At 45.5% G+C, this 27,764-nt stretch overlaps 3 long non-coding RNA genes across 3 annotated transcripts in view; 1 reads left to right on the plus strand and 2 right to left on the minus strand.

Annotated features, from left to right (window-relative positions):
• LOC138683444 (uncharacterized) overlaps nt 1–27,764 on the minus strand; it is a 423,605-nt gene that overhangs the window by 96,308 nt on the left and 299,533 nt on the right. The window lies entirely within an intron of this gene.
• Nucleotides 884–23,709, minus strand: LOC138683447 (uncharacterized). The gene is made up of 4 exons (XR_011322974.1): nt 23,525–23,709; nt 22,888–22,978; nt 11,572–11,638; nt 884–959 (listed from the first exon to the last, which is right to left on the minus strand). It is a non-coding gene; the product is annotated as an uncharacterized lncRNA (long non-coding RNA).
• LOC138683453 (uncharacterized) lies at nt 4,308–26,211 on the plus strand. Its single transcript, XR_011322980.1, has 2 exons — nt 4,308–4,399; nt 26,052–26,211. It is a non-coding gene; the product is annotated as an uncharacterized lncRNA (long non-coding RNA).

Genomic DNA, 27,764 nt, shown 5'->3' on the forward strand with positions numbered 1-27,764 from the left:
ATCTAGCAGCAAACCAGTTTTCATAGAAGGTACAAAATATTAAAACCATAAAAGTTTGAACAAACCACACGAAATGTATGGACATATGCTATCAAGAGAAATATTTACTTGCCAGACTCATCTCTATGTTTCAAACTTCTGCAAATGAAATCAGCAAGTCATTACATGTTATAGAAAGCTTTGTAACCAGCAGTCACAGAACTTTTGTGAATCCAAGGACTGACCATCAAATTTAGCTTTGAAAATGTGAGACCTAGATCAAAGCATTTGAAATTTATGCCTAATGCATTTTCCAGTCGTAGCAGGTGTCATACCTGCAGGGCTGTTTCCTCACAATCCTCACCGAAGATTTTATCTTTTCAATAGCCCAATTCATGTCAATGTCACAATTACAGGGACCAGGACACAGAAAGAGGAGTTACTGGTCATCTAGGCAATCATCCTCATCTATTCTGCAACTTTGACAAGGACACAAATATCTCCAGAGCTGTCACTGTCAAAAGAGAAAAACTTAAAAATTAAGCGAAAAAAATCTTCAGTCCCCAAACTTCATAAAAGGACGGTTCACTTTTGCCTCCTGAAATCTGAAGTATGCTTGTTGAATTCAGCAGCCTGACTGGTGTGTGTCATGGTTCTTTGTCCCTATTCCTGTTGCAGTCCTGGGATACATTTTTTTGCATAGGTATTTTTCCTGATGCATGGCCCAGGTGAACCAAGTCCACCATTTTTCTGTAATGCAATCTAGCACTACCCAGGACATGTTCAGGTTTGAAATCACATCACCCTGGCTGTAAGCATGGTTCACTTTTAATGGGTTATTTTGGAACAGCAGTTTCAGGGCTTCTGGTTATTTTTAGCTCATGTGGTAATAATCTTGGGGAATGGAAACACCATAACTTCCCCATGTATTCTTACCCACAGTCTTCAGCTGTAGTCATACAGATGCGTTGGGATCCAACCTGCTTTGTCAAAAATTACAATTATCCCTTGAGCTCCCCTGAAAGGCAGCAGGAGGTGGAAGGCAGCAAACATCGCAGCTCCTGGCGGGGGAAACATTGATGGGCTTCAATGAGGTCAGGGCCTTCCCCAGTCTTGCCCCCCCCCCCCCCCCCCGAGTGGCTGGCAGCATATTCAGTGACTCATTTCTTGAGAGATACTGTGGCAATGGCACCTATCTATTATAACCTTCATCACCTTGATTACATGTGCATCGTAAACATTAACTGGGGAAATTAGGAAAAAAAAAAAATCAAGTGTTTTCAACCAGTTATGGTTTATTCTGCTATAAATTTCATTTGTCTCTAGCCAACCTGATTTCCAGGAACAAATCTTCTAATTTCTGCTCTGCTGTTAATTGCAGCTTTGTCTCCGAACTGGTAATCTGAAGCTACAGATTGGCTGCTTTGCAGTTCCATATCAGAAAGCCTTTCTGAGATACAAGTAAACAGTCGGTGGGTTGAAGAAACAGCAGATAATCAGTTTTATTTTCTCCCTGAGTGGTTTTTAACAGGTGTCACATTGACCAGGGCCTGAAGTCTCCAAGAAAGCATTTGACAAGACCCACTTGTTCATTAGGGGCCTCAAATTCCCAGTCGGTGCCCAGTTACCTGCAATCACTTGTGTGAGATATGGCCTTTGTATTTGAGTTGTCTGAAAAGTAAGATATCACCATGGGAAAACTAAGGCTCTCTTATCAGTTGTGCTATTTACATTATTGTCCTGGTTTCAGCTGGGATAGAGTTAACTGTCTTCCGAGTAGCTGGTACAGTGCTATGTTTTGAGTTAGGTATGAGAAGAATGTTGATAACACTGATGTTTTCAGTTGTTGCTGAGTAGTGTTTAGACTAAAGTCAAGGATTTTTCAGCTTCTCATGCCCAGCCAGCAAGAAGGCTGAAGGGACACAAGAAGTTGGGAGGGGACACAGCCAGGGCAGATGACCCAAACTGGCCAACAGGGTATTCCATACCATGTGACATCACATCTAGTATAGAAACTGGGGGGAGTGGGGGTGGGGGAATCACCACTCGGGGAGTAACTGGGCATTGGTCGGCGGGTGGTGAGCAATTGCACTGTGCATCACTTGTATATTCTAATCCTTGTATTATTATTATTGTCATTTTATTATTATTATTTTCATTATTAGTTTCTTCCTTTCCGTTCTATTAAACTGTTCTTATCTCAACCCACGAGTTTTACTTTTTTTTTCCCCGATTCTCTCCCCCATCCCACTGGGTGGGGGGCAGCGAGTGGCTGCGTGGTGCTTAGTTGCTGGCTGGGGTTAAACCACGACAATTATGCTTGCAGAAGGATCTAATAAAAGGGGAAGACTTTTTTTTATTATTTTAGCAAGCTCTCAGCAGAGAGAGCAGTAGAGGGGAAAAGTCCCCAGTAACCAGGTTTTATCCCCAGTAAAGAAAAATATTAGAAGTTTGCACTTGCTGACATGTTTATGACTTCCAGCTAAACAGGTATTTCTTGACCTCCATGTTAGGGCACCACAGGGGCCGAGGGCTCCCTGGGGGCCATGGGGGGCCCCCTGGGGCAGCAGGGCAGGGCCTGTCAGCCTGGGTCTGTCCCACCCCCCAGCCAGGAGCCAGGGGGCAGCCCCAGCCATCAGGCATCTCCCTGGGCATGGGGCCATGCCCAGGCCAGGCCAGGACATTGGCCCACAAGTGGAGGTCCCAATTGATGAGGTCCATGGCCAGGCAGGGCAGGGCCTGATGGCCCCAGAGGGCTGAAACAGAGTCCTGGGCCATGGGCAGGGTGGGGGAGGCCCACGGGGGGGCTGATCTGGGCCGTAAGTGTCACTGGTGCACTCAGGACCTGACACTTGAGATACCTTATATGCTCTAGGTAAATGATTTTGTCACCTAAAGATGATTCTGGGTGAAAGGCTCTGCTACCCTGCAAATTATGGGAGCAACAGCTTCCAAAAAAAATATATGGGAATTTTAGCATATCTGTCTATGATAATTTCTTGGTTTCCTTTAAGCTTGTTTGTGTCAGGCTGAAGACCCCTTGACTCTCAACTTAGGATGTAATGGGGCTCTAGGGAGAGTCGGCAGGGGAAGGGAACCAGGCTTCATCTGAAAAGCAACATGTTAAAATCAAGCCCCTTCTGCTCCGGGTTTGGTTATTGCAGGTCCCAGAACAACTGGACCCCAAACCCCATTGGGTAATGGTGATGGACAGTCTCTGGTGCTTTGACCAGCGGGTGCAACGCACTAAAATCATCCCATCCCCGGTTTGCCAGTGGCTGGCTGTATCTCATACAGACATGTCTTCCACCCACACATGAATAATGCTCGATGGTTTCTGGTTCACAGACCATGTGATGTGAAGGAATCACATGCACCTCATTTAGTGCTCAGCACTGTTTTGGGAGCCAGTCTCTAACCTTGATATTTATATATTTTAAATATATACATACACAGTTATATACACACAGTTTTAAAAGTAAAAGAGAGAGGATTAATTTTCAGAACATGGTTTAGTGGGCATGGTTGATGGTTGGACTCGATGATCTTGAAGGTCTTTTCCAACCTAAATGATTCTATGATTCTAATTTAATCCAGTTTTAGACATCTATAGCATATATATTTGTATCTGGCCTAGTCACCCCCCCCCCAGCTCCCTTCACAGTCAACAGAGGAAGACAAGCACCTTTTGGGCATGACTCATTTGGCATGTTTTTAGATGTCTACCTAAGACAGAAATCCTGTCCTCTAAGGGACTGTTTTTCTCCTCCACTGACTAAAAGGACAGCCAAAGATGATTAGCTTGGATGCAGACATTCACCTTTAGGGGCATCTCACTCCCAGTAACCAAGGAGGGAAGATCAGCTTACCCAAACCCCTCTGCATCAGAAATCTTCACACCTACCCACACACAAACCCACAGAGCCTTGGGAGCCAGTTGAAAGACCCCTTATAGTAAAATCGATACCTCTGAGCAGAGAGTTTATTAAATCTAGTTAAATTATAACTTATAAACAATGTTATTTGTAGCATCTTGTCCTGGTTTCAGCTGGGATAGAGTTAATTGTCTTCCTAGTAGCTGGTACAGTGCTATGTTTTGAGTTCAGTATGCAAAAAATGTTGATAACACTGATGTTTTCAGTTGTTGCTCAGTAGTGTTTAGACTGTAGTCAAGGATTTTTCAGCTTCTCATGCCCAGCCAGGGCACCTGACCCAAAGTGGCCAACAGTGTATTCCATACCATGTGACATCCCATCTAGTTTAGGAACTGGGAAGTGGGGGGCAGGTTTTTTTCGCCGCTCAGGGACTGGCTGGGTGTCGGTCAGTGGGTGGTGAGCAATTGCCCTGCGCATCATTTGTACACTCCAATCCTTTTATTACTACTGCTGTCATTTTATTAGTGTTATCATTATCATTATTAGTTTCTTCTTTTCTGTTCTATTAAACCGTTCTTATCTCAACCCAGGAGTTTTACTTCTTTTCCCGATTTTCTCCCCCATCCCACTGGATGGGGGGGAGTGAGTGAGCGGCTGCATGGTGCTTAGTTGCTGGCTGGGGTTAAACCACGACAGTCCTTTTTGGCGCCCAACGTGGGGCACGAAGGGTTGAGATAACGACAAACCTGACCAGAGCTTGTTAAAACAAAATTTGTTCTAAGCTTTCATTATGTTGATTTATGTGTTCTTAGAGTTGTTGCTCTGGTTTTTAAAGCTCTGTTATGTATCACCTCGCTTGCTGTATGCAGTTCCTCTTCTGCTGCTTATCATCCGTGGGAGGTGGATTAAGGTTTTCGCTTTGATGTATGGTATAACACTGGTTTATGGTATGATAAAGTCATCGGCTGTGGGATTAATCCGGTATTTGCACTTAGCATTGTCACCTTTATACTCCGGGAGCCATCTGTGGGAAACTATTAATAATTATACCATTTACCTTTCCTCCATGGAAAACCAGGCTATGGGTGGGGTACCTTTCTTCCCCTCTCCTTTCTCCTTCAGTCCAGTTACAATGGTGTTTGAGAATTTTGAAAAATTTGAATACTCCTGGGATGTTGGGACTAGCACGGTCCTAGCCCTACTGCTAGGAATTAGCATGCTTCTGAATGTGGTTCAGCTCTCGTTTTAGGTTAAACAGCTATTTAAGAAGATCACCCAGAGATCTGCCCCAAGGCTGGATAATTATGAGTGGCAGGGTGTGTGGGGTAGTATGGGCAAGTACCTAGAAAAGTGGGCACCTCCAGTGTTTTGGAAATTCACCTCTGAACAAGTGCAGGATCCAGAAGAACTAGTAAAATATTTGGAAAAGGTATGCTGTCACCCCGGCAGCTCCAGAGAGATACAAATCACTGCAACGTGCTGGGGCCTGGCCCATGCCTATTGAGCCCTGTTCGACACCACTCAGTACCCTCAAGGGGAAGAGAAAGCCTCTGGACCTAACAACAAAACGATGAGCACCGTGGCCACCCAAACCTCGGCAACGGGCGCTGCGGCCCCTCCAGGCCCGGCAAGGAGCATTGCAGGCACCCAGTCCTTGGCGACAGGCACCGTGACCCCTCCAGCCCCAGTGACGAGAACTCGGGCTACCCAAACCTCAGCAACAGGCACTGCAGCCCCTCCAGCCCCGGCAATGAGCACAGCGGCTACCCAAACCTTGGCAACGGGCACTGTGGTCCCTCCAGCCCCAGCGACGAGCACTGCTGCTACCCAAACTTCGGCGACAGACACTGCAGTTATCCAGAACCCGGCGAGCGATACTGCAACTGAACCAGCGGACCAACCTGCACCAGCATCAGTTGCCCCCGTACAGAAAAAGAAATATACAAAAAAATCAGTTTGCTTAGCGAAGGATGAAGGTGAACCAGGGTCATCACGGGAACAGGAGGAAGAGGCAGAACCAGAGGGAATAACCTGGTCCCTATCCTTGAGTGAGCTGCGGGATATGCGAAAAGATTTTGGCCGCCATATAGGTGAGCGTATTATCACCTGGCTCCTCCGATGCTGGGACAATGGGGCTAATAGCTTGGAATTAGAAGGTAGGGAAGTCAAGCAGCTGGGATCGCTTGCCAGGGAAGGTGGCATTGACAAGGCAATTGGAAGAGGGACACAAGCCATCAGCCTCTGGAGGCGACTCCTGTCAAGTGTGAAGGAAAGGGACCCCTTTAAGGAAGATGTTATATGTCAATCAAGCAAGTGGACCACCATGGAAAAAGGTATTCAATATCTGAGGGAATTAGCTGTGCTAGAGACGATTCATCATGACCTGGACAACCCACAATTACCCAAAGATCCAGACGAAGTCCAATGCACACGACCCATGTGGCAGAAGTTTGTACGGAGCGCACCGTCGTCCTATGCCAACGCATTGGCAATAATGGCCTGGAAGGATGAAGAGGCACCGACAGTGGAGGAAGTGGCTCGCCAACTCCGTCAATACGAAGAAAATCTCTCCTCCTCCTTACAAGCCTGCATTTTGGCTGTAGAGAAGCTGTCCGAGGATGTCCAACAAATCAAAGAGGATATGTCCTACTCCACATGTGTAAGGACCAAGGTCTCAGCTATTAGGAGTGAGCGTTCCTCTGCCCAAGAGAGAGACTATAGAAGGTACACACCGCGAGGTGCCCTGTGGTTTTACCTATGTGATCAGGGAGAGGACATGAGGAAATGGGACGGAAAACCTACCTCGGTCCTAGATGCACGGGTACGTGAACTGCGAGGAAAAACCACCACAAAAGGGGATTCTACCAGGAAAAATGCTGCTCCAGTTTCCAAACAGAGTAGAAGGGCTGATCTTATTTCCAATCCTCTTGAAGGGACTTCTGAGCCAATTTTACGAGAAGTGAATACTGAATACTCTGACCAGAATTAGAGGGGCCCTGCCTCCAGCCAGGTGGAGGAAAGGGATAACCGGGTCTATTGGACTGTGTGGATTCGATGGCCTGGCACGTCAGACCCACAGGAGTATAAGGCTCTAGTAGACACCGGCGCACGGTGCACTCTAATGCCATCAAGTTATAAAGGGGCAGAACCCATTTGTATTTCTGGTGTGACAGGGGGATCCCAAGAATTAACTGTATTGGAAGCTGAAGTAAGCCTAACTGGAAATGAATGGCAGAAACACCCCATTGTGACTGGTCCAGAGGCTCCGTGTATCCTTGGCATAGACTATCTCAGGAGAGGGTATTTTAAGGACCCGAAGGGGTATCGATGGGCTTTTGGTATAGCTGCCTTGGAGACGGAGGGCACTGAACAGCTGTCTACCCTGCCTGGTCTCTCTCAAGACCCTTTGATTGTGGGGTTGCTGAAGGTTGAAGAACAACAAGTGCCAATTGCTACCACGACGGTGCACCGGCAGCAATATCGCACCAACCGAGACTCCCTGATTCCCATCCACAAGTTGATTTGTTGACTGTAGAGCCAAGGAGTGATCAGCAAAACTCGCTCACCCTTTAATAGTCCCATATGGCCAGTGCGAAAGTCCAATGGGGAATGGAGACTAACAGTTGACTATCGTGGCCTGAATGAAGTTATGCCACCGCTGAGTGCTGCCGTTCCAGATATGCTAGAACTTCAATACGAACTAGAGTCAAAGGCAGCCAAGTGGTATGCCACAATTGACATTGCTAATGCGTTTTTCTCAATCCCTCTGGCAGCAGAGTGTCGTCCACAATTTGCCTTTACTTGGAGGGGTGTCCAGTACACTTGGAATCGATTGCCCCAGGGGTGGAAACACAGCCCCACCATTTGCCATGGACTAATCCAGACTGCACTGGAAAAAGGTGAAGCTCCAGAGCACCTGCAATACATTGATGACATCATCGTATGGGGCAACATGGCAGAAGAAGTCTTTGAGAAAGGGAAGAAAATAATCCAAATCCTTCTGAAAGCCGGTTTTGCCATAAAAGAAAGTAAGGTCAAGGGACCTGCACAGGAGATCCAGTTCTTAGGAGTAAAATGGCAAGATGGACGTCGTCAGATCCCAATGGACGTGATTAATAAAATAGCAGCTATGTCTCCCCGACTAATAAAAAGGACACACAGGCCTTCTTAGGTGTTGTGGGGTTTTGGAGAATGCATATTCCAAATTACAGTCAAATTGTAAGTCCTCTCCATCAAGTGACCCAAAAGAAGAATGATTTTAAATGGGGCCCTGAGCAACAACAAGCTTTTGAACAAATTAAAGGGGAGATTGTTCATGCAGTAGCCCTTGGGCCAGTCCGGGAAGGACAAGATGTTAAAAATGTGCTCTACACTGCAGCTGGGGAGAATGGCCCTACCTGGAGCCTCTGGCAGAAAGCACCTGGGGAGACCTGAGGCTGACCCCTGGGGTTTTGGAGTCGAGGATATCGAGGATCCGAGGCTCGCTATACTCCAACTGAGAAAGAGATATTCGCAGCGTATGAAGGAGTTCGAGCTGCCTCAGAAGTGGCTGGTACTGAGACACAGCTCCTCTTAGCACCCCGACTGCCAGTGCTGGGCTGGATGTTCAAAGGGAGGGTCTCCTCTACACATCACGCGACTGATGCCACGTGGAGTAAGTGGATTGCACTGATCACACAACGGGCTCACATAGGAAACCCCAGTCACCCAGGAATTTTAGAAGTGATCATGGACTGGCCAGAAAGCAAAGATTTTGGAATGTCACCAGAGGAGGAGGTGGCACGTGCTGAAGAGGCCCCGCTGTATAATAAACTGCCAGAAAATGAGAGGCAATATGCCCTGTTCACTGATGGATCCTGTCGCATTGTGGGAAAACATCGGAGGTGGAAGGCTGCTGTATGGAGTCCTACACGACAAGTCACAGAAACTGCTGAAGGAGAAGGTGAATGGAGTCAGTTTGCAGAGGTGAAAGCCATCCAGCGAGCATTAGACATTGCTGAAAGAGAAAAGTGGCCAGTGCTCTATCTCTATACTGACTCATGGATGGTGGCAAATGCCCTGTGGGGGTGGCAAATGCCCTGTGGGGGTGGTTACAGCAATGGAAGCAGAGCAACTGGCAGCGCAGAGGTAAACCTATTTGGGCTGCCGCACTGTGGCAAGATATTGCGTCCCGGCTAGAGAATCTGGTTGTAAAAGTACGTCATGTAGATGCTCACGTACCCAAGGGTCGGGCCACTGAAGAACATCGAAACAACCAGCAGGTGGATCAGGCTGCCAAGATTGAAGTGTCTCAGGTGGACCTGGACTGGCAACATAAGGGTGAGCTATTTATGGCTCTGTGGGCCCATGATACTTCAGGCCATCAGGGAAGAGATGCAACATATAGATGGGCTTGAGATCGAGGGGTGGACCTGACCATGGACACTATCGTGCAGGTTATCCACGAATGTGAAACATGTGCTGCAATTAAGCAAGCCAAGCGGTTAAAGCCCCTGTGGTATGGAGGGCGATGGCTGAAATATAAATATGGGGAAGCCTGGCAGATTGACTATATCACACTCCCACACACTTGCCAAGGCAAGCGCTATGTGCTTACAATGGTGGAAGCAACCACCGGATGGCTGGAAACATATTCTGTACCCCATGCCACTGCCCGGAACACTATCCTGGGCCTTGAGAAGCAGGTCTTGTGGCGACATGGCACCCCAGAAAGAACTGAGTCAGACAACGGGACTCATTTCTGAAACAACCTCATAGACAGCTGGGCCAAAGAGCATGGCATTGAGTGGGTGTATCATATCCCCTATCATGCACCAGCCTCTGGGAAAATTGAGGGATACAATGGACTGTTAAAGACTACATTGAGAGCAATGAGGGGCGGAACTTTCAAACATTGGGATATACATTTAGCAAAAGCCACCTGGTTAGTCAACACCAGAGGATCTGCCAATCGGAGTGGCCCTGCCCAGTCAGAATTTTTACATACTGTAGAAGGGGATAAAGTCCCTGTAGTGCACATGAAAAATATGTTAGGGAAAACAGTCTGGGTTACTCCTGCCTCAGGCAAAGGTAAACCCATTCGTGGGATTGCTTTTGCTCAAGGGCCTGGGTGCACTTGGTGGGTGATGCGGAAAGATGGAGAAGTCCGATGTGTGCCTCAAGGGGATTTGATTTTAGGTGAGAATAGCCAGAATTAAACTGTATGATATTAGTTGCTATATAACCCTGCTACTGTATGTTATCATTACTATAATTGTTATATGCTATATCCATAGTACTATAGTAAGAATCACTTGGATCAATCAAGAAAGAACTGTGATAAAACTGAGCAAAGCGCAGTAGTGATGGAACCAGAACTGACTCCAGCATGCAACAATCCAACGGTGCACACCATCCTCCTGCTGCGCCAAGTGTCATCTGCTCGTCACACCGCACTGAAGCCCAATTCTGCTCTACCGACTGAGAGGACTTTGCACCATCCCTCCTGCCCAGACAGACTGGTATGACAGATGGAGCCCAGAGTCAGAAACTAAATGAACTCAATGAACATTTTATGAACATAACCCATGAACTAAAGGAATGATATCTCTGTGTGTGTATAATTATATATATATATATATATATATATATATCATTGTTCATATGTCTCAAAGGGATGGAAAGGTGGTGATGATTGATCAGGATGTAACTAAAGGTATGGGAACTGAGCATGACGTCAATGGTATAGAATAAGGGGTGGATACTGTCCTGGTTTCAGCTGGGATAGAGTTAACTGTCTTCCTAGTAGCTGGTACAGTGCTATGTTTTGAGTTCAGTATGAGAAGAATGTTGATAACACTGATGTTTTCAGTTGTTGCTCAGTAGTGTTTAGACTGTAGTCAAGGATTTTTCAGCTTCTCATGCCCAGCCAGGGCACCTGACCCAAACTGGCCAACAGTGTATTCCATACCATGTGACGTCCCATCTAGTTTAGGAACTGGGAAGTGGGGGGCAGGGAATCGCCGCTGGGGGACTGGCTGGGTGTCGGTCGGCGGGTGGTGAGCAATTGCCCTGCGCATCATTTGTACATTTCAATCCTTTTATTACTGCTGTTGTCATTTTATTAGTGTTATCATTATCATTATTAGTTTCTTCTTTTCTGTTCCATTAAACCGTTCTTATCTCAACCCAGGAGTTTTACTTCTTTTCCCGATTTTCTCCCCCATCCCACTGGATGGGGGGGAGTGAGTGAGCGGCTGCGTGGTGCTTAGTTGCTGGCTGGGGTTAAACCACGACAGTCCTTTATCCCATAACACTCCACTAGCAGAGTTGAGTCAGTTCTGTTGCAGATACAGCTGAAGCCTCTGTTTTGTGAAGCAACTAGCCAAAGCCTACTGCTCAGGGATCTCTAGGTGAGCAGAAATGTGATGGACCTCTTCCTCCAAATACATAAATTGAATATGTTGAACTGGAGCTATCATGAATGCCACAAATTATGCTGCTGCTGGAGATGCATCCCTGAGTGCAAGCCCAGGAGTGTGTTGGACAGCAGTGAGCTCTGCAGGAACCCAGTGGGATAAACTGGCCAAGATTGCCTCTGGTTTATCACTCACTGGGAAAGCAGCACTAGTAAAAGCTCTGGTACCCATCTTGTACTGTGTTCGCTGCATCTGACAACTTTGCATTTAATAGTCACAGTCTTATTTTGCACCAAATTCTTAAATTAAGAGATGCTTACCTCTCACATAGCAGCTGAAAGAGACATCAGGACTCAAACATTTAATACAAGATGTTTTCTCTCATAGCTGTAACAGAAAACAGTAATTGCTATAACTAAGCAATGGCCCATTGGCAAAAGCTTGGCGGTTACTTTTTAAACCTATATATCTACCTTATCTTCAAACCCTTGAAGCAAACTCTGGTTATCCCTTTCTGAAGTTGCATAAGGATAAACATTATAAGAGACACTATATATATATATATATATATATATATATATATATATTCAGTTCCATATTTGGCCAAAGTTTACATTCTATGTTACAATTGCAATAACTATTTATACAGAAGCCCACAACAGCAGCTGCTAATTGTCCAGCCATTGAATCGTGCCTCAGCTGTTGAGCTGTGGTAAGTGTATTCTACGTACAGTCCACATACTGTTGTGCTAGTGAAAAATTAGATATGCTGGGATGTTGTATGGAACTTTTTGTGTCAGTGGAAAGGCTCATATTAATTTTGGATAATGCCTCCTCTCTGACATTAAGAACAAACGGATGAGATTTTCTTGTGCGGTGGAGAAGCTGCATTACCCAGAAAGCTGTCCTTCGAGAATCGGTAAGGTCCCTGTAACCTTGGTTACCCTGACAGATTTAGTTCAGGTGTTGCTTCATCTTCCCCAATTATAATTTATGACCCAAGGCAATGATCCATCATTGGAGTGAGTGCAGTCCTGACCCTACTGAAGCCAACAGCAAAACTTCCACTAATTTCAGCAAGCTGAAGATTTCCTCTGGATTCAGTTTATGGCTGAATCACCACCTTATTATCTGTGAGTGGCAGATGATGTCTCCACTCTGTGTCATAATGCTCAACTGTAAAACAGAAACTACGGGAGTTATCCCCATCAGCAAGAGAACAACGCAAGTCTTAACGCGAGTGCTCACATAGCATGCAACCACTCTGAGACCGGAGGTGCTGGAGAAATGGGGGCAGCCAGGGAGCTTTCAGCTGCCTTCTGTTTACAAGGAAATAACTTCATCTGGCAATTTGTCATGGTGAGAAGTGTCAGGGAGAAAAATTCCTCCTATCACAAACATTGCTAGACAGTCACACTGGAATCAGAGTCCTGTAATGAAAAGCTAGTATTAAGGTTAGAGGGTCAGGAGCAAGAAATCTTCATCTCTTGTTGAGGGTGCAGAAGGCATATGTAGCCATTCCGAGTGATTATTCCCCTACAGAATGCAACCAGCAAGAAGAAATAAGGGCACTAAAAAGCAATCTGGAGACAATCAAATTTGCAACCCTCCCCCCGACCATCACCAGCATATTAGTACAAATCTTCAGTTGGAGGAAAGAGCTATAGAACTACAAGGGCAAACCTATCTTGTTTTTTAATAATAATTTTTACTACACATTTTAAGAAAACATAATGCTTTATTATATTTAGCTGAAGGATTAATTGCTTCTTTTCCTTGAGCTCCATCCAGTTGAGACTAGCTGCTGATTTAGGGAGCTTGGCAACATCCCAAATACAGGGGTCTGATACCTCCTTGGAGGGGAAATAACCATTTCACATCCAGCCCACTCCTGGCTCCCAAGTGACTCTGCCCAGCCCCTGGCCAGATGTGCTGCTTATACATAGGGCAGGTTATTCACCAATGGGCACTTCTCATGCTTTTTTCCTGATTTTCATTGTTCTGCTGACTGCTGGTAGAAGAAAGTGACTTTCAGCTTTCCTCTTCTTGGAAGGCAGGTTTCTAATCCTCAGGTTCATAAAATTCTGAGCACCTAAGGCTCAAATCCAGCAAACCAACCCAGAAAGCAAATGCTTCCTCCCTTCAGTTACTCTGATTAAAATTTCATGGTTTTGAAGGCTTCACTCAATCATTGCATATTTGTGGTTTTCAGTATTTTGTATTGCTCCCTGAATTTGTACTGTGAGTGCCCATACAGGTAGCCTCCTTTGTGACCCCGTTAGATGTCAGAGGGAATGTGCAATGATGCTGAAGTGCCCAGTATGCCTGCCTGGATGATACAGCAGGCACTCAGCCAGCAAGGACCAGGGTGCAGAGCAGACACAAGTGCAGGAATGGAGCAACAAATGGCTGAGGAAAGGATCTCATCCAGCAATGGGGAGACCAGAGGCAATGCTCCCTTTTCTTCCTTCTCATCTGCTCCCCTCCCTCCCTCTGCGCATGCAGAGTTAGCAGCAGTGAGAGCAGTCCCTATACTCCACACCCCAGGTCATTTTCAGAGCAAAAAAAGGCCACTGTCACCCTTCTCACAAAAATCTGTTAAGTGAGGTCTATTTTTTTTCCCATCCTTTGTTTTTGATCTATTTGTCCTTTTATAACTGTGGTGGGTTGACCCTGACTGGATGCCAGGTGCCCACCAAAGCCGCTCTATCACTCCCCCTCCTCAGCTGGACAGGGGGGAGAAAATATAACAAAAGGCGCATGGGTCAAGATAAGGACAGTTTAATAAAGTGAAAGCAAAGGTCACGTGCGAAAGCAAAGGAAAACAAATGATGTTATTCTCTACTTCCCATCAGCAGGCGATGTCTGGCCACTTCCTGGGAAGCAGGGCTTCAGTACGCGTAGTGGTTGCTCCGGAAGACACAAATGCCCCCCTTCCGTCTCCCTTTACTTAGCTTTTATATATGAGCTGACGTCATATGGTATGGAATATCTGTTTGGTTAGTTTAGGTCAGCTGTCCTGGTTATGTCCCCTCCCAAGATCTTGCCCTGCCCCAGCCTGCCATTGAGGGGGGGGCAAAAATGTTGGGGAGGCAGCCTTGATGCTGTGCCAGCACTGCTCAGCAGTAGCCAAAACACTGGTGTGTTATCAACACCTTTCTAGCTACCGATGCAGAGCACAGCGCTATGAGGGCTGCTATGGGGAGGATTAACTCCATCTCAGCCAGACCCAATACAATCTCCACCCCTTATTCCATGCCGTTTGCGTCATGCTCAGGTCCCACATAATTTAATACACATATCTTCTAACCATGCCATTGTATTTAATTCTCATTACTGAAATCCCTTCTTACCAACACTTACACCTGAAACTACATACTTAAACCACTTTTATACCCAACGTACAGATTTATACATTCTTATCAATTACTATCCCCTGTCCTTTAAGAGATAGATATTCCATGGGCTTCTTCCACTCCTCCAGATGTTCACACACAGGTTATGACTTGGGCCCCATCCATCAAGATGAGTGGTCAGGACAGGAGAAGCAGTATGTTCGATCATTGGGCACCAACACCGGCTTGGTTTGGGTCACCAATGCACTTGTCTGGTTCCTTGCGAAGTTCACTCCTCTGCAGTTCAGGTCATTCCTGCTACATTACTTCCTACAACATACAACTCACATCACAGATTATTTTTCCCCCAAGGTTAAATGTCCTTGAGGCACACACCGAGTCTCCCCATCCTTCCGCATTACCCACCAAGTACACCCAGGTCCCTGAGCAAAGACAATCCCACGAATGGGTTTGCCTTTTCCCATGGGAGGTGCAATCCACACTGCCTTCCCCAGCCACTTCCCCATGTGCACTACGGGGACCTTATCTCCTCCCACAGTATGTAGGGGTTTTGTTTGGGCAGGACCAGGACGGTTAGCAGATCCTCTGGTGTTAACTAGCCAAGTGGCTTCTGCTAAATTTGTATCCCAATGCTTCCATGCCCGGCGCTCTCAACATAGTCTTTAACAGTCCATTATATCTCTCAATTTTTCCAGATGCTTGCGGGGGTGATAGGGTATGTGGTACACCCACTCAATGCCATGTTTCTTTTCCCAGGAGCTTATGAGTTTATTTTGGAAATGAGTCCCATTGTCTGATTCAATTCTTTCTGGGGTACCGTGTTGCCATAGAATTTGCCTTTCGAGGCCTAAGATGGTGTTTTGGGCAGTGGCATGGTTTACAGGATATGTTTCTAGCCAACCAGTAGTTGCTTCCACCATGGTGAGTATGTAGCGCTTGCCTTGGCGTGTTCGTGGCAGTGGTCCAATGTAGTCAATTTGCCAGGCCTTGCCATATTGAAAGCCCAGCCGCCGCCCTCTGTTCCAGGAAGACTTTACTCTGGTGGCTCGCTTGATTGCAGCACATGTTTCACATTCATGAGTGACCTGTGTGATGGCCTCCATGGTCAGGTCCACCCCTTGATCACGAGCCCACCTATATGTTGCATCTCTCCCTAGATGTCCCGATGTTTCGTGGGCCCATCGAGCTACAAATAGCTCACCCTTACACTCCCAGTCCAGGTCCACCTGAGCTACTTCTATTTTGGCAGCCTTGTCTACCTGTTCATTATTTCGATGTTCTTCAGTGGCACGGCTTTTGGGCACGTGACCATCTACATGACGTACCTTTAGAGCCGTGTGTTCTACACGGGCAGCAATGTCCTGCCACAATGCTGCTGCCCAGATGGGTTTACCCCTGCGTTGCCAATTGGTCTTCTTCCACTGCTGTAGCCACCCCCACAGGGCATTAGCCACCATCCAGGAGTCGGTATAGAGGTAGAGTACTGGCCACTTTTCTCGTTCAGCAACGTCTAGGGCTAGTTGGATGGCTTTCACTTCTGCAAACTGACTTGACTCACCTTCTCCTTCAGTGGCCTCAATGACTTGTCGTGTGGGACTCCACACAGCAGCTTTCCACTTCCGATGGTTCCCTACCACACGACAGGATCCATCAGTAAACAAAGCATAACACCTTTCGTCTTCTGATAACTCATTATATGGTGGTGCCTCTTGGGCACGAGCCACCTCCTCAGGTGATGCTCCAAAATCTCTGCCTTCTGGCCAGTCCATGATCTCTTCCAGAATTCCTGGGCGGTTGGATTTCCCCAGTCGAGCTCGTTGCGTGATCAATGCTATCCACTTACTCCATGTAGCGCTGGTTGCATGATGTGTAGAGGGGATGTTTCCCTTGAACATCCAGTGTAGCACGGGCAATCGTGGTACCAAGAGGAGATATGCTTCTGTACCAACAACTTCTGAAGCAGCTTGAACCCCCTCATATGCTGCTAGTCTAGGTCAGCTGTCCTGCTTATGTCCCCTCCCAAGATCTTGCCCTGCCCCAGCCTGCCATTGAGGGGGGCAAAAATGTTGGAGAGACAGCCTTGATGCTGTGCCAGCATTGCTCAGCAGTAGCCAAAACACTGGTGTGTTATCAACACCTTTCTAGCTACCGATGCAGGGCACAGCACTACGAGGGCTGCTATGGGGAGAATTAACTCCATCTCAGCCAGACCCAATACACTCGCCAATTACTATCATGGACAAAACAGACTCAAATTGGGAAAAATTAATTTAATTTATTAATTACCAATCAAATCAGAGTAGGGTAATGAGAAATAAAACAAATCTCAAAACTCCTTCCCCCCACCCCCCCCTTCTTCCCAGGCACAACTTCACTCCTGAATTCTATAACTCAGCCCCCCGAGTGCACAGGGGGACACGGAATGGGGGTTGCGGTCAGTTCATCACACGTTATCTCTGCCGCTCCTTCCTCCTCAGGGGGAGGACTCTTCACACTCTTCCCCTGCTCCAGCATGGGGTACCTCCCATGGGAGACAGTCCTCCACGAACTGCTCCATCATGGGTCCATTCCACGGGCTGCAGTCCTTCAGGAAAAGACTGCTCCAGCGTGAGTCCCCCACAGGGTCACAAGTCCTGCCAGCAAACCTGCTCCAGCGTGGGCTTCCCATGGGGTCACAGCATCCTTCGGGCATTCACCTGCTCCAGCGTGTGGGTCCTCCACGGGCTGCAGGTGGATATCTGCTCCACCGTGGACCTCCATGGGCTGCAGGGGGACAGCCTGCCTCACCATGGTCTTCCCCACGGGCTGCAGGAGAATCTGCTCCGGTGCCTGGAGCACCTCCTCCCCCTCCTTCTTCACTGACCTTGGTGTCTGCAGGGTTGTTTCTCTCACATGGTCTCACTCCTCTCTCCAGGTGCAGTTTCTGTTGCGCAGCAATTTTTTTTCCCCCTTCTTAAATATGTTATCCCAGAGGCACTACCACTGTCGCTGATTGGCTCGGCCTTGGCCGGCGGCGGGTCCGTCTTAGAGCCGGCTGGCATTGGCTCTGTTGGACATAGGGGAAGCTTCTAGCAGCTTCTCACAGAAGCTACCCCAGTAGCCCCGCCCCCCCCGCTACCAAAACCTTGCCACACAAACCCAATACAATAACCAGCCGAGTTTTCCCCAGGGCGACTCAGCCTGCGCACAGTGGGATTATTGTGGTGGCTGTGGTGGATCTTTGGGTAATTGTGCATTGTCTGGGTCATAATGAATCGTCTCTAGCATGACTAATTCCCTCAGATATTGGATACCTCTCTCCATGGTGGTCCACTTGCCTGATTGACATATAACATCTTCCTTGAAGGGGTACCTTTCCTTCATGCCTGACAGGAGTTGCCTCCAGAGGCTGAGGGCTTGTGTCCCTTTTCCAATTGCCTTGTCAATGCCACCTTCTCTGGCAAGCGATCCCAGCTGCTTGGCTTCCCTACCTTCTAATTCCAAGCTATTAGCCCCATTGTCCCAGCATCGGAAGAGCCAGGTGATAATGTGCTCACATATACGACGGCCGAAATCTTTTCGCATATCCTGCAGCTCACTCAGGGATAGGGATCGGGTGATTACCTCTGGTTCTGCCTCTTCCTCCTGTTCTTGTGATGATCCTGGCTCATCTTCATCCCTCACTAAGCAAACTGAATATTTTGTATATTTCTTCTTCTGTATGGGGGCAACTGATACTGGCATAGGTTGGTTCTCTGGTTCAGCTGCAGTGCCTGTTGCAGGAGTTGGAGGGGCCATAGTGCCTGTCGCTTTGTTGTCAGATCCAGAGACCTTCTCTTCCCCTTGAGGGTACTGAGTGGTGTTGAACAGGGCTCGATAGGCATGGGCCAGGCCCCAGCACATTGCAGTGATTTGTGTCTCCCTGGAATTGTCGGGGTGACAGCATACTTTTTCCAAATATTTTACTAGTTCTTCTGGATTCTGCACTTGTTCAGAGGTGAATTTCCAAAACATTGGAGGTGCCCACTGTCCTAGGTATTGCCCATACTATCCCACACACCCTGCCACTCATAATTATCCAGCCTCGGGGCAGATCTCTGGGTGACCTTAAATAGTTGTTTAACCCTAAACAAGGCCTGAACCACATTCAGGAACATGCTAGTTCCTAGCAAGAGGACCATGCTGGTTTCAACATCCAAAGGTGTCATGTTTTAACCCCAGCCAGCAACTAAGCACCACGCAGCCGCTCGCTCACTCTCCCCCCACCCAGTGGGATGGGGGAGAGAATCGGGAAGAGAAGTAAAACTTGTGGGTTGAGACAAGAACGGTTTAATAGAACAGAAAGGAAGAAACTAATAATGATAATGATAACACTAATAAAATGACAACAGTAATAATAAAAGGATTGGAATACACAAATGATGCACAGTGCAATTGCTTACCACCCGCTGATCGATGCCCAGTTAGTCCCTGAGCGGCAATCCCCCCACCCCCACTCCCCCCAGTTTCTATACTAGATATGATGTCACATGGTATGGAATACCCTGTTGGCCAGTTTGGGTCATCTGCCCTGGCTGTGTCCCCTCCCAACTTCTTGCGCCCCTCCAGCCTTCTTGCTGGCTGGGCATGAGAAGCTGAAAAATCCTTGAATTTGGACTAAACAGTACTTAGCAACAACTGAAAACATCAGTGTTATCAACATTCTTCTCATACCTAACTCAAAAACATAGCACTGTACCAGCTACTCGGAAGACAATTAACTCTATCCCAGCTGAAACCAGGACAGTAGACAGCTGTTCAGTGCCCTCCGTCTCCAAGGCAGCTATACCAAAAGGCCACCGATACCCCTTCGGGTCCTTAAAATACCCTCTCCTGAGATAGTCTATGCCAAGGATACACGGAGCCTCTGGACCAGTCACAATGGGGTGTTTCTGCCACTCATTCCCAGTTAGGCTTACTTCAGCTTCCAATACAGTTAACTCTTGGGATCCCCCTGTCACACCAGAAATACAAATGGGTTCTGCCCCTTTATAACTTGATGGCATTAGAGTGCAATGTGCACCCGTGTCTACTAGAGCCTTGTACTCCTGTGGGTCTAACGTGCCAGGCCATCAAATCCACACAGTCCAATAAACCCGGTTGTCTCTTTCCTCCACCTGGCTGGAGGCAGGGCCCCTCTATCCCAGCCAAAACCAGGATAGCTGGATATCTGTCTAAAGACCTAAGGCTGTCCCAACACGGTGGGTTGACCTTGGCTGGATGCCAGATGCCCACCAAGCTGCTCTATCACTCCCCCTCCTCAGCAGGACAAGGAGGAAAAAATACAATGAAAGGCTCATGGGTCTAGATAAGGACACGGAGATCACTCAGCAATTACTGTCATGTATAAAACAGACTTGACTTGGGGAAATTAATTTAATTTATTGCCAACCAAAATCAGAGTAGTAGAATGAGAAATAAGACCAAATCTAAAAACACCTTCCCTCCACCCCTCCCTTCTTCCCAGGCTCAACTTCACTGCTGCCTTCAGTACCTCCTTCCCCAGAGCAGCACAGGGGAACAGGGAATGGGGGTTGCGGTCAGTTCATAACGCTTTGTTTCTGTCACTCCTTCCTCCTCATTCTCTTCCCCTGCTCCAGCGTGGGGTCCCTCCCACGGGAGACAGTCCTCCACAAACTGCTCCAACATGGGTCCTTCCCATGGGCTGGGTCCATCTTGGACCCAGCTGGAACTAGTTGTGTCTGACATGGGGGGCAGCTTCTAGCATCTTCTCACAGAAGCCATCCCTGCAGCCCGTCTGCTACCAAAACCTTGCCATGTAAACCCAATATATTCCACCCCTCACTTCTGTGCATCACATATTTAAGAATTATCATTAAAATATGTTGGGAAGAACGGCCGGAGTCAAGAATCATACTCAATGTGAGTTAAACATCTTGCTCATTTATTGTTCAGATGTCTTGACATTTATACAAGACTGACTTGTCCACGCGCCTTATACAATACTCTAATTGGTACAATACCCCGGTTCACGCGACACTATCTTATCCTCTATTGGCTGTGCAAGCTTCTTCACGAGGTGTCCAGCAGTTACTGATCTAATTCTTCGGCATCCAGGAGTTGTTTGTCAGGCTCTTCTTATCTTCTTTTTTCCCAGCGTACAAGGACACAGCGTCCTTGTCTGCTCCAGCACTTTGTAAACTTATGCTTCGTTCCCACCTAACGGCTGGATTGCTCACATGCCCTCGCCCAGCCAAGAAATCCTCAACAAAAATACACATTCATCACACAATCTACAATCTTCATAAACTTCACTTATGTCAACAAAAACATTCCCCACACCAAAATCAAAGTAACATCATCACAACACTGACAAAAGTGGCCAATTTACACATACTCCACCTCTCGTCCCTTCACCACAATTACAACAGAAATTACCCACAATTATTCCGCTCTCCACTCTAGCAATTGTCAGTCCATGTTTTTCCCCTTACCTCTCCCAATTACTATCCTTATCTTGAATTCCTCACACCCCACATTGTGTGCCAAAAAGGACTGTGGTGGGTTGACCTTGGCTGGCCACCAGGTGCCCACCAAGCTGCTCTGTCACTCCCCCTCCTCAGCAGGATGGGTGGAGAAAATAAGATGAAAAAATTCGTGGGTTGAGATAAAGGCAGTTTAATAAAGAAAAGCAAAGGCCACGTGCAGAAGCAAAGGAAAACAAAAACTCTACTTCCCATCGGCAGGTGACATCCAGCCACTTCCTGGGAAGTTGGGCCTCAGTACGCATAGTGGTTGCTTCAGAAGACAAACGCCTTAATAACGAATGCCCCCTTCCTTTCTTAAGAGGAGTCCTTTCTCAGCTTTTATTGCTGAGCTGATGTCATATGGCATGGAATATCTCTTTGGTCAGTTTGGGTCAGCTGTCCTGGCTGTGTCCCCTCCCAACTTCTTGCCCACCCCCAGTCTATTGGCCTTTGGGGTGTTATCAACACTTTTCTAGCTACAAATACAAAGCACAGTACTATGAGGGCTGCTGTGGGGAAAGTTAACTCCTTCCCAGCTAGACACAATACACCCAGCTACTGCAGGACCTGGACCTGATACAGCATAGTGCTGTGAGGTAAGGAAGCTTTGGTCCTGTCCAACAGATGGGAGGTGAAGGACATGTGCCTGCATAATAAAATAGGAGGTGCTGTTACCTCCACAAGACATGGGACACTTCCACAGGCCCTGGGGTGGCTTCACTGAGTTAATGCAGCACTGCAGCAGTGTGTGCAAGTCTGCCTCTGAGGCACAGTTAGTTTGGGACTTGTGGCAGGCAAACACAGCCATGCTGCTTGTAGTTTCTTGCTGTATTGCTCTTGGTTCCCGAGTGGATCCATTCTTATCAAGCGCAGGCATTTCCAAGCAGCATCATGTTGTGGAGCTCAGTCATTTCCCAGAGAGAGGGAGCAATACAGCTCACCTAGTTTAGCCTCTTAAGAGTTAAGCTTATAGCTTTGGGCATCGAAGCCTCTCTAGTTATCAGAGGATTTTGCCTAGGTACTTTTGACAATGTCTGTCACCCTCTGAACATGCTCTCTCTCTACCCTCTTGAGAGAGAGAAGATACTTGGTTATTTGGGGGCTGACATGAATGAGATGAATCCCATGCCAAGGGACTTGCCTGTGGTCACACAGGAGCCCTGTGGTAGAATATGTGTTCATCTCAGCCCTACAACAGCCCAGTTCATATTCAATCTGTTCTCATCTTTCCCATCTCCAGCCCCATGCCACACCTCCACCCTGGTCTGTCCTCCAGGATAACCCTCTATTCACTTGAAGGCTCAAAGATTTGTGTAGATCGTGTTGTGCAAAGAAACCATAAATCCGAGTCTTACGTATTTTTATATGCTCTGGAGACTAAAACATACAGTGTATTTTGCAGCATGTTAATCTGAAAAAGGTGAATCTCAAACGCAAGGAGCATGACCTATTATAGCATGGTGATGACAGTGAAAATACAGAATTTGGAGGAAAAAAGGGAAGAAAAGGAAGAGTGGGGATCTCCAGTAGCAGATGGTGATGTAGACTAGAAGGATGTTCCATGGTGTGCCATTTGGTTAATGTCATTGTTCATTTATTTCATAGGCTATAAATGGGGCTGTAATTTGGATAGAGGCATATATCTGAACAGAGAGTAACCCTGAAGTTGCTGTTGTCTTTTGTTACTCTTCCTGTTTTGAGTTTGCTATGGACTCTTAGTCTATCAGTGGAGAAACTGCAACTTTTCTTTTTCTAATGAAAGTACTTAACTTACCCACAGTCCTTTTCTGGAGACATACAAACACAGTAAGATCCAACCTGCTTTTGTCCTGGATTGCAAACACCTCTAATCTTAGTTTGCACATCTGAAACAAAAGTGAGAGAGTTATTGTAACTAGTAACAAAGCGAACAGAAATATCTTAGACTTCTGCCGTAAAACCTACAATGGATTTATTTTAGTTTATCCCATATTTCTCTCTTCAAAAGCTGCCATGGTTGGGATTCCACAAGTATGCATCATTCTTTGCAAAAATCACTGGAAAAGCCTGTACAAGAGGAGAAGCTGAAGTTTCAGCAGAATGCATTCTCCTACTTTGCTTTCATAAAGCCTTGTTACTACAGCTGGTTGGGTTGGGTTGGGTCTGTTTGTTTTTTAAGAAAACAGTTTCAGTATCTCAATTTCATAGTTAAAGTGCAAGTACGTTGCACCCAAAAATTCTGAACTTAATGCAGAAGTTTGGGGCTGAAATTATAGGGCTCTGTGGTAGGCACAAAGGAAAAGCAAAATTAATGAACAGTTGCTATATGTCTTAAAACCAGTCATCTGCCTCCTACTTCTAGCTACCTAAAAGAAACCGTGCTGTGGATACCAGCAGTATAGAAACAGTAAAGCATCTGCAGGGATACTAACCTTTTTCACATGTAATAGATCTCAAAATAGGAGGTATCCAGAACAAGTCTTTCCCACAAGTATACTGTGTTTGACCAGTGACTATAAACCCAGCTTGGCAGCTCAGCTTCATGGTTTCACCAATCTTGTACTGTTGTTTAAATGGGGAAATTGTGACACTGTCAGATGTTAGTGGCCTGAGGCATACTGAGGCTGTAATAAACAAGAAAAAAATAAAATTCTTGTTGTTTTTATGGTGTGTGGATATTTACAGCAAGTCATAATGCTTCAGTTGAAGAGGCATAAAATAACACTGAACGTTTGATTGACATTCAAAACTAATAAATATTTAACATAATTGTCTAGAAATTTTCAGTGCAGTCATGTCAGTATAGTCTGTAAAAATATTTTTCAGTCAATAACTAAATAATTACAATGTGTTTGTAATGTATGCTAGTATGAGTAATTTAATTTTACAGTTTAAAAATAATAAGAATGGCATTAACAACATATTTTAATTTTTCTTTTGTAAATGAAGCTATTAACACAATTTAAATGAATGGCAATAGAAAGCTCATAAGTATATTCAGGTAATTTTTTTTGATAAAATGAACACTAAGTCAATGAAATCACACTGAATTCTAGAAAACTATTGGAATCTCTCCTGTTAGCAAACCTAGGCCAGTTCTGATCGTTAATTCTTAATTGGATTATAAACACTTCAAGACATTGATTTATTGTGGGGATTTTCAAGGCAGCCTGGGGAGGGGGGTGGTTAGAGACACATCATCCATTTAATATAAAAAGTGGTAGTCAAATTCCTCCAAGAACACTTTCTTCACCATAACTGTCATCAACTTAAAGATATCTATATAAGTCTGGAAACAAAAGATGAGTCCTTCTGTTGAAGATATTTAAAGCTAGACAAGAGAAGGACTTCACAGCATCCATCTGAGGGTTTTCTAAAGCATTGAATATTATAATATCCTTACAAAGCACATAATAGTAACACTTCTGAATTGAAAGAAGAATGATGTAGTGACTCAGTAGGTTTTTGCCATTTCTAGTGTGAATACATGAAATACCTTCTTAAAATGCTATCTCTTCAGATATCATTACAGATTCATTTGTTAAAACCTGTATTATAATCAATTTTGTGTCTTTTACTTCCACTTCTGTTTTGTTGCTGGGCTAAATCAGTTTTCTCTTTCTTATGTTGACATTCAACAGGTTGTTGCGTCCAGGTTTGATCTGGCAGACACCGAAGGAATTGATAGCCACTGAGGACATACTCACTCACACAGGCAATTTCAGCTTCTTCCCCCATAGCATACTGGTTCTTTTCATTCTAAAAAAACCCCAAACAAACAAAAAAACAACAAAAAAAACCCCCAAACCAATCCACAAAAAAACCCCCCAAAACCCCCCAAAAGAAAAAAAAAAACAACCCCCAACCCCTTCCCCCAACCAAAACAAAAAGCCCCCCCCCTCCTTCTACGGTAATGAGAATAGATATTGTCAAAAGAAAAAATGACAAAAGCCTGATGATATGATGTAGTAAATGCTTGCTTTTCCTACTCTGAAACAGGAGTCATCCACTCACCTGTATAATAATATGTTTGTCCAGCTGCACTAACTGATGTCATGGTTACAAAACGAGGATTCAAGGACCACTGTTTAAAATGGATTTTACCTTGCCTTTGCTTCAGTTGCTGGTGGACTTTGGTGGACTAGAGTCTCACAGCATGCCACATACACAGCAACATGCTTGCTAGCACAGTAGCTAGTTTGGGTATCAGGCACATGTAGCAGAGAGGCTGTAAAATTTGCCAGCTCTGAAACTACTACACTTTCCTTCCTCACTCACTCATTTTTCATTCATGCTCACCCTGATAAAGCTGTTTTCTGGTGGGTCTGGCCTGGAGCATCCAGACTCAGGTTCACCAATCAATATATCCTCTTCTCTTGTTGCTTCATAATCATTTATACAAGGAGCCCCTCTGAAAAGTAAAAATTTGCTGGTAAGGATGTATCTTAAGCAGCGATGTCACCAAATCACAATGGTAGAATGTCAGGAGCTTTGGACAGAAATGCTGAGGACATCCCTGCCCCCCTGTCCTGGTTTCAGCTGGGATAGAGTTAATTGTCTTCCTAGTAACTGGTACAGTGCTATGTTTTGAGGTCAGTATGAGAAGAATGTTGATAACACACTGATGTTTTCAGTTGCTGCTAAGTAGTGTTTAGTCTAAAGTCAAGGATTTTTCAGCTTCTCATGCCCAGCCAGCAAGAAGGCTGGAGGGGAACAAGAAGTTGGGAGGGGACACAGTCAGGGCACCTGACCCAAACTGTCCAAAGGGGTATTCCATACCATGGGACGTCACGTCTAGTATATAAACTGGGGGGAGTGGGGGCAGGGGGATTGCCTCTCAGGGACTAACTGGGTGTTGGTCGGCAGGTGGTAAGCAATTGCATTGTGCATCATTTGTACATTCCAATCCTTTTATTATTACTGTTGCCATTTTATTAGTGTTATCATTATCATTATTAGTTTCTTCCTTTCTGTCCTATTAAACTGTTCTTATCTCAACCCAGGAGTTTTACTTTTTTTTCCCGATTCTCTCCCCCATCCCACTGGGTGGGGGGGAAGTGAGTGAGCAGCTGCGTGGTGCTTAGTTGCTGGCTGGGGTTAAACCACGACACTCATGAAACACTGAACTATCAAATACATCTGAACTCTAACACCAAGTCTAAACCCCAAATCTACTTCCCATACAAGCGCAATAAACACCACTGTCTTTTCTTACCCCCAGGGTATTTTGTCTGTGCCACCATGAAGCATTATATGAAAATTTTTATTTACACACCATTTCTTTTCTGCACGCAATACACTTTCTACATTCAGCTCTTTATCTGCATATCTTCAATTGTTTATTTCTTTCAAAATATTTCTTTATCAGGGTCAGATAATGAGGCCTGTAGTTGCCTGAGTCACTTTCCCTTCTGTCCCCTTTTTTTTCCTGGAATATAAATAATATATACTAATATAATACCGTAAGTCTCTTCTGTTTCTTATAGGTATTGCATTAGTGCCAAATTCATTCAAAAAACTGTTTGCATGAAATTGTTCTTTAAATTCTTCAGAATGATGATTATGTTCCCTCTCCTTAAGACAAGCTAAATTGAGTTTTCCTTCCACATTGTAATCAACAATTGTTATATCCATTAGCCATTTTTTCTTAAGCATAACAGGCTATAGGGAAAACTAAGGAATGGGTTTCTTAATTTTTGCATAATTATCTTTGATCTCGGCTTCATCCTTATTGCCGAACAGCTCATTTCCTATTATCTTAATTATGTAGCTGAGGAATCTTTTACTATGTCTTATAATTTCTTTTATGAGCCATGCCTATTCAGTTTGATTTTTTATTTTTAATCCTGCCTTTATTCTTGTACTTTCTGACCATCACCATGGGATAAGAAGTGCCATGGATTTAGGAAGGGAAGGTTACGTCAGATTCATCTTTGACAAAATTGCCAGGGTGTTTTTGGTAAAAGGTATGATACGAATTTATTATATCATGAGTGCTTTGGAAAAACATGCTAAGAACAGAAAAAGTTAACAACATTGAGGACCTGTCCCAAGGAGCAGCTGTGACCAGCCCTTCCCCACCTGGCTGATGCCTCCCTGGCCGAAGACTTCCTGGGGGTCTTAGAGGGAAAATGAACAAACTAATGCTTATCCTAATGTCTTGCTAAATCCTGACTATCTTCCATGTTACCCAATAGATAACAGCATTGCAGTTTTGACTTGCATATATCCTGCCTGCAGAGTCTGAGCACCATGAAAGGTGTCCGAACAGAGTGACCCGGGGAGGGGCAAGGACAGGCTGTGTTTTAGGACTAACCCTTTAATGTTTCTGCAACGGCCTCAGCCATTTGGAAAATTGGGATGCCATAGTGGAATAACTAACAAACTTGAGACTTGGTGCAACAGAAATGAGCTGAAACTTGGGAGTTCTAAATGCAGGACTAAATATCACTATGCTAAGAAAAATACTTTTTGATAGGCATTGGAATCTTATTGAAAATAACATGGAAGAGAAAGGTTCAGGTATTAGACAGTTAATTGTATGAAACCTTTACATGGTCAAAATCATTCAGTTTTTTATTTTTTAAATGAAATTTCAGAATTTTATTCTATAGAAAATATACAGAATTTAATTTTCAAATTATCTAGAAAAGCAACAATTAGCCTTCTCAG

Source organism: Haliaeetus albicilla, chromosome W, assembly GCF_947461875.1.
Source record: "Haliaeetus albicilla chromosome W, bHalAlb1.1, whole genome shotgun sequence".
Lineage (NCBI taxonomy): Eukaryota > Metazoa > Chordata > Aves > Accipitriformes > Accipitridae > Haliaeetus > Haliaeetus albicilla.